This window comes from Sinocyclocheilus anshuiensis, unplaced genomic scaffold (assembly GCF_001515605.1).
Source record: "Sinocyclocheilus anshuiensis isolate Anshui unplaced genomic scaffold, SAMN03320099.WGS_v1.1 scaffold1867, whole genome shotgun sequence".
NCBI classification, from domain to species: domain Eukaryota; kingdom Metazoa; phylum Chordata; class Actinopteri; order Cypriniformes; family Cyprinidae; genus Sinocyclocheilus; species Sinocyclocheilus anshuiensis.
The window spans coordinates 257,558-264,337 of record NW_015548298.1 but is presented as its reverse complement, the minus strand read 5'-3'; the positions used below and the strand labels follow the sequence as shown (position 1 = coordinate 264,337).

Genomic DNA, 6,780 nt, shown 5'->3' with positions numbered 1-6,780 from the left:
TTTTTTATATTTAAAGAATTTGCCACTGACGATTCAAACGCGAGTTTTGGGCAGTGTAGTGTAGGGCTTGTTGTTTGTCATTTCTCCGATCACAAATGCAGACATGGTTTTGTTTACGCGGCACGATGCAACGCAACGCGTAAAAAGACAGTATAAGTCATTATAATCCGTAATTATGTCCCCACTGGATGCAACAAATGCCTCGTTTATAATGGGTTTTCATGTTTTTGAATCGTCACTCCGGCCTGACAAGGGCATCACAGTATGGGAGGGGAGTAACATTACCATCACACGCTTGAGGTATTCGGCCAATCACAACGCACTGGATAGCTGGCCAATCACAGCACACCTCGCTTTTTAGACCGATGAGCTTTGTAAAAATCGAGGCGTTTCAGAAAGGCGGGGCATAAAGGAGAAGCAATAACGTACAGTATGTGGAAAATAATGTGTTTTTTGGACCTTAAACTGCCTAAACACATTTCAATACACCAAATACACAAAATAATGTTCTTTTTAGCAACATCATATGACCCCTTTAAAATAAAATATATTTAATAAGATCACCTTTAGTATGATACAGCAGACAGTAGTGCTAAGGCACTGTAAAATAACTAATACAAGCTACGGTTACAAACAGGGGTCCCATTTGTGCAGGGGCCCCATACACTTTTGAAGTGTATCACCGCATCACTGCGACATCGAGAACCGCATGTTCGGAAATCTGAATTGCAAAAAAAGTGTTGACAGAAGTAGACATGGCCTAGTTCTAGGACTCTCGCACTTCGACTGATTTTGAGGCGGAATGTCGGACACGTCTGACACGTTTTCTGATTGAGTTGTTAACAGTGTTTGGAACAGACACAAACTGCCCTAAACGACTCAGTTCGATTTGGCGAACCGGTTCAACTGGTTTACTGAAAAGAACCGGTTCAAAAGAACGATTCGATTCGTTCACGAACCAGATATCACATTCCAAGCCGGGCAACAGAAAAGTTTTTTAAAATGAGTCTGCAAAAATAAATGAATATCAAAAAGTAGTGAAACCCACCAAAGAAAAGGCTCATCATTGAAGGATAGTTGCTCAATCAGAGTGCACTGCAGGGTCACACAAAGTTCGATCAATGATACGCCCACAACAATCTAAATATTTAACCTGACATTTACTGCAAATAACATGGAACGATTTCATCTAGCATGTCACAGAGTTTAGGCTACTATAATGAAAAGAAGCCAACACATTAGTCAAATCTGACATTAACTTTACATGAACTAGGCGACATTCTTTTATGCACGTTTGTTTATTTAAAACAAAAAACGTTTTCGCTAACACAAGACTAATTTACGAATGTACGACACGAAACAAGCATGTGCCCTTTGTCAAAATGAATCAGTCGTTGCGCACACAGGCTATGTGACTATTTGCTTGCATTTTTAAGCAATCTACATGTAGCCTATGTTGATATTACACTTACCATACCTTTGCACGTCCAGATTGGAGTTGTTCCTCTGCAGGAAAGAAGGATTCAGCAGACACTGTTGCTAGTTATTTCAGCACAACTGTATTGCAGACCAGCGATCAGACTACCAATAGCGTTATTATAAACGCAAGGGGGTGGAACCGAAAGTTTCCGTTTCCACAGTTTTAGAAGCATATGCTGGAATCATAGTGTAAAAACGTGACAAATGTGTAGGGCTGTATAATGTGCCGCGTTGTTGCTACCACTGAGTTTTTGTGAGAGTAAGCTAGACGATTATAATCAATATAACACTACGAATTTAAGGTCCAAAATAAAATTAAATTAAACTTGTATTGTTTAAAGTTTATTGACCTTTTTTAGTTCTTTTTTAAAAATGTATTCGTGCCTATTGACTTGAAATTGTGTTAACATGTAGGCCTACAGAACAACAAGAACAACAGAAAATAAGACATATATCATAAAAAAAATATATAAATAGACAAAACCAAAAGCCCAAACATGAAAAAAGGCCAAACATTTGGGAATAAAAAATTGCCAATATAAGAAAATTGGGGCGTCGTCTGCGAATTGGGACTTTTTTTTATTCTTTATCTTGAATTCTAATACTTTTAATCACATTATTCTAATTGAAATTTAAAATCTGATTAACTAGGAAAAGAAAGAGGGCAGCCCTAATATACCTCTAGTTTAACAAAACGAGTTCCTCTTACATTTAGTGTTCTCACTGCATTGATAATTTATCAAATCAAAGAAACATAATACAGTAAAAAATGAGATTATGGCTAACAGTATTGAAGGCTTTTTGAAAGTCTAAGAATGTAGGATCCAAAACCAAATCATAATCAGTCAAACCAAGAGCTAACTTACATATGGAGTATGTGGCAACCATTCACAAACCCTGACTGGCACTCATCAATCAAACCATCAAAGGCCAGATTTAGGTAATTTTACCAGGACAGATGACAAAATTTTATAGTTGTTATTTAACTATGTGATTGGCTTGCAAGTTATCGATCAAAAGAGTATCTAGTGTATTGACCTGGCTGTGTTTGTCTGGGCAGTAATTCAGACATGCCAATCAAACAAGCCTTGGGTAAGGGAAATTTTGATTTTGTTGTATTTTAGTCAAATATTTCATAATATGTGATACCGTGACTACCTAGAAGTTAGTTTAATTTTTTTTTGCATTCAGTATTTCTGAATATAAAATGGAGACGTTAACAATTGAGTGAATTTGAGTGCCCAAACAATCTCCTAGAATCACAGCTGCAGTCTGATATTAGTAGAATCTTGCATCTGAAAGTCTCCAAAATTGTGGACAGGTGACACATAAGCATAACTTTCCTGTTATAAAACGAGCTTACAGTTTGCCAAACATTACCAGACATTTCACTGGGACTAGATTCTTTGGTCGGAATATACAAAATTAAATCAACACCTGGCTGCCTCTGTCATGAAGTTTAAAGCATGTAGCGGTTGAATCTTCCAGCAATGATCCAAAGTAAATATCAAAATCAACACAAAACTGGTTCACTGACCACAGAATCAAGGCTTTGCCTTGACCATTCCAGTCCTTCAGTCTTTCAAAGAAAAATTGTCTCCTCTTGACCTAGACTCCATAGAAAACCAGTAGGGTGAGCTGAAGAGGAAAGTACACAAACTTGGACCACAGAATATGAAGCATCTGAAAAGCTCTGCATGTGAAAATGGGCTCAGATCAATAGGAGAAGAACTGTAATTTTAACAAAGTGAGGTAAAAAACATGAAAGGATGACAATAATCGAGGAAAATCTATTGTATGATCATAATTTATTGCAGGTGTTTTACTTTGAATTAAAGTTCAGATTTTTAAGAGTATATTTTGAATGAAAGACCCCACATGAAAAAAATGCTATAGTAATTTATAGTAAATACTAACGTGTTTTTGAACCATACTATAGTAAAGTGTATTATATTGTATATATTATAGTATTTACAACACTTTGTTAATGAATCTACAACATACTGTAGTATTAACTATAGTGAATTGATAAACTGTAATAAATACTGTGGTATACTTTAGTTTTTACTAGGGATGCACGGTATCGGGCCCGATACTGGCCTCCTGTATTCGTACTCGTACTCGTTAAAATGCCCCTGACTGTATCTATTTGATAAATGAAGTTAACCAACTAACATTATACATACCCTTTTGGTTTCTGTACCCAATATTTAAAAAATGTACAAATGCAATAAAAATATCGGTATCGGCATCGGTATCGGCAAGTACCAAAAATAAAAGCATCGGTATCGGGCGAGTACTGGAAAAAGTGGTATCGGTGCGTCCCTAGTTTTTACTACAGTAAACTGTAGTGTATTGTAGTAAAATATTCCCTATAGTTGTAGAAAATTTATTGTACTGAAACAGTATTGGGTAAAGTAATTTGTTTGTAATTTGTATTACTATATTTGTTATATTACCACAGCAACTATAGAATTACCACAACAAATTAATTCAAGTACTTTACTATAGTATGGTTCAAAAACACTATAGTATTTACTATAAATTACTATAGTATTTTCTCATGTGGGAACAGAAAATGCATTTTTTGCTCATATTTACCTAGTGTGCCATAATTAGTGGAGGGCTAAAAAAGTGATTGGGCAAGAATAGCTAAATGTGAGACAAAACAAGGCACAGGTGGGACTAATCAATCAACTAATGAGTAACGGTGGAAAACACCAGTGCTGTGTTCAAAAACCCCAATATACCTGTATAATATTATGCTGTGATCACAATGGACAGTTTAGAAAATGGATGGATAAATGTATCATTTGGCTGCAGGAGTCATCTTGAGGCAAGATGCGGGAATTTATTCGGCATGATGACCCTCACAGTGCATTTTGGGTATTCTATGTCCATTGAGTGTACATCAGTTAGGTGCATTATGAGATTGAATGAGTGCACTTGATAAGGCCCACTATAGTTTCAGAAACAACAACAAATGTCTAGTGCCCTATTTAAGGGTATTGTCACGGCTGGATAGAGAGGCATACACAGGAAGAATGATTCAGAGCTTCTTTATTTATACAAACTGAAGAAGAACTTCAAACGGTAAGCTTAAACTGAAACATAACTTTAGCTCATCAAACTGAAGAGTAACAGTTCTTATCTTAATCCTTTTAGGGAGATCCAGCAAGACGGCGGGAGACACAGAGCCACAGAGATCCAGAGAGGTGAGTAGAGGCATGAGGAAAGGTATGCAACCTTGAGACCAGTCGATGAGGGACTGAGGTAAGTAGAATGATATAGTGCTCAGGTAAGTGGCATTAGGTATTTGTAATTAATAGTCTGGTGATTGTGAACGGGTGTAGGTGGCTGGTGTGGCTGGTGAATCTGTGACAGTACCCCCTCCCCCACGGGCGTCTCCTGGTGCCCATGACCGACGGCGAGGACGACCGCGCCCCCTAAGAGCGGGACGATCTGGGTGCGACTGATGGAAGTCGGAGAGGAGTGACGGATCCAGAACATCATCTTTGTCCACCCATGATCTTTCCTCTGGACCGTACCCCTCCCAATCCACGAGATACTGGAGCCGGCCGCTCCGCCGTCGGGAGTCTAGGATTTCTTTGACTCTGTAGATGGTCTCGTTGGGGTCAGCCTCGGGAGGAGGAGGTATCTCGTGCTCTGCAGAAGGAGGGAGAAGTGGATTAGTGTAAGGCTTTAATAAGGACACATGGAAGGTGGGTGAGATGCGGTAGGTGTCTGGGAGTTGGAGTTCGTATGTGACCTCATTGATTTGCCTCGTGATAGGGAAAGGGCCGACATAATGGGGACTCAGCTTCCTGCTGGGCAGCCGGAGACGAATATCCCGAGTGGAGAGCCAGACTCGGTCACCTGGTTGGTAAGCAGGTGTTGGGGCGCGACGGGCATCGGCGTAGTCCTTGTGCCTCCGTACGGCCCGCTGGAGATGGACATGTGCTGAGTCCCATACCCTCTCGCTCTCACGGAACCAGTAGTCAACCGCAGGGACTTCCGAGGGCTCACCAGTACAGGGGAAGAGTGGCGGTTGAAATCCGAGCACGCACTGGAATGGTGTTAACCTTGTTGTTTCCTGTCGCAACGAGTTCTGAGCGTACTCGGCCCAGGGAAGATACTGGCTCCAGCTGTCCTGGTGTTTGTGACAGTAGGCTCTGAGATACCGCCCGATCTCCTGGATCTTGCGTTCGGTCTGGCCATTGGTTTGGGGATGATAACCTGAGGAAAGGCTGACAGACACTCCCAGCAGACGGAAGAAACCACGCCAGACCCTAGATATGGACTGCGGCCCTCTATCCGAAACGATATCTTCAGGGAGACCAAAGTTTCGAAAGACATGCTGGAAGAGAGCTTCGACTGCCTCCAAGACATTGGGTAATCCATTAAGGACATTAATTTGCAAGTCTTGGAGAATCTATTCACAACGTTGGAGGGTGGAAGATCTGTGGCGAAATCAATTCCGATATGGGACCAGGGTCGGCGTGGAACAGGTTAGGGGAACCAGTCTTCCTTCAGGTAAACATCCCGAGCCATGCTGGGCCACCAATATCTGTTCCGGAGGAGTGAGAGGGTTTGTTGGCTGCCTGGGTGACCCGATCCTGGAGAAGTGTGGATGGAGTCCAGAAGGGTGAGACGTAGAGTGGCAGGTACATAAAGTCTCCCTTCCGGACCTCCTGGCGGAGCGGGTTCTGTGAGAGTGGCGGCACGAATTTGATCCTTCACATCCCATGCAATAGGACATGTGAACACTGTGGGCGAGAATGGGTTCGGGGTTATCGGGAGATGGATCTGGTTGGTGAAGTCGTGATAGAGCGTCTGCTTTGAGGTTTTTATGACTAGGACGGTAGGTTACAGTGAATCTGAAGTGCATGAAGAATAAGGCCCATCGGGCTTGTCGTGGATTGAGGTGTTTAGCTTCCCGCAGGTATTGGAGGTTCTTGTGATCAGTTATTACTTCGAAGGGATGGTGAGCCTTCCAACCAGTGCCTCCACTCTTCCAGCGCGAGTTTGATGGCCAGTAACTCATCGTAATTTTGCTCCGCCGGGGACATCTTTCTGGAGAAGTACACGCATGGATGGAGCACAGGGGGTTCACCCTTCCATTGAGATAATACAGCACCCACTCCTAGAGTGGAAGCGTCCACTTCCACCACGAAACGATGGTTCGGATCAGGATGAGTCAGGGCAGGAGCGGTGCAGAAAGAGGATTTTAGCTGCAGAAATGCCTGTGGGGCTTCAGGCGTCCAGGAGAGGGTCTTTGGCTTACGACGGAGGAGAGAGGTA

The 6,780-nt window shown here is 41.8% G+C and overlaps 1 protein-coding gene across 1 annotated transcript in view; it reads right to left on the bottom strand.

Annotated features, from left to right (window-relative positions):
* LOC107656123 (cytosolic 10-formyltetrahydrofolate dehydrogenase-like) overlaps positions 1-1,574 on the bottom strand; it is a 20,540-nt gene extending 18,966 nt beyond the window's left edge. Inside the window, exon 1 of the mRNA XM_016443837.1 lies at positions 1,478-1,574. The gene's annotated coding sequence lies outside the window, so the exon portion shown is untranslated. The remainder of the gene's footprint in view (positions 1-1,477) is intronic.
* Positions 1,575-6,780: the final 5,206 nt, after the last annotated feature.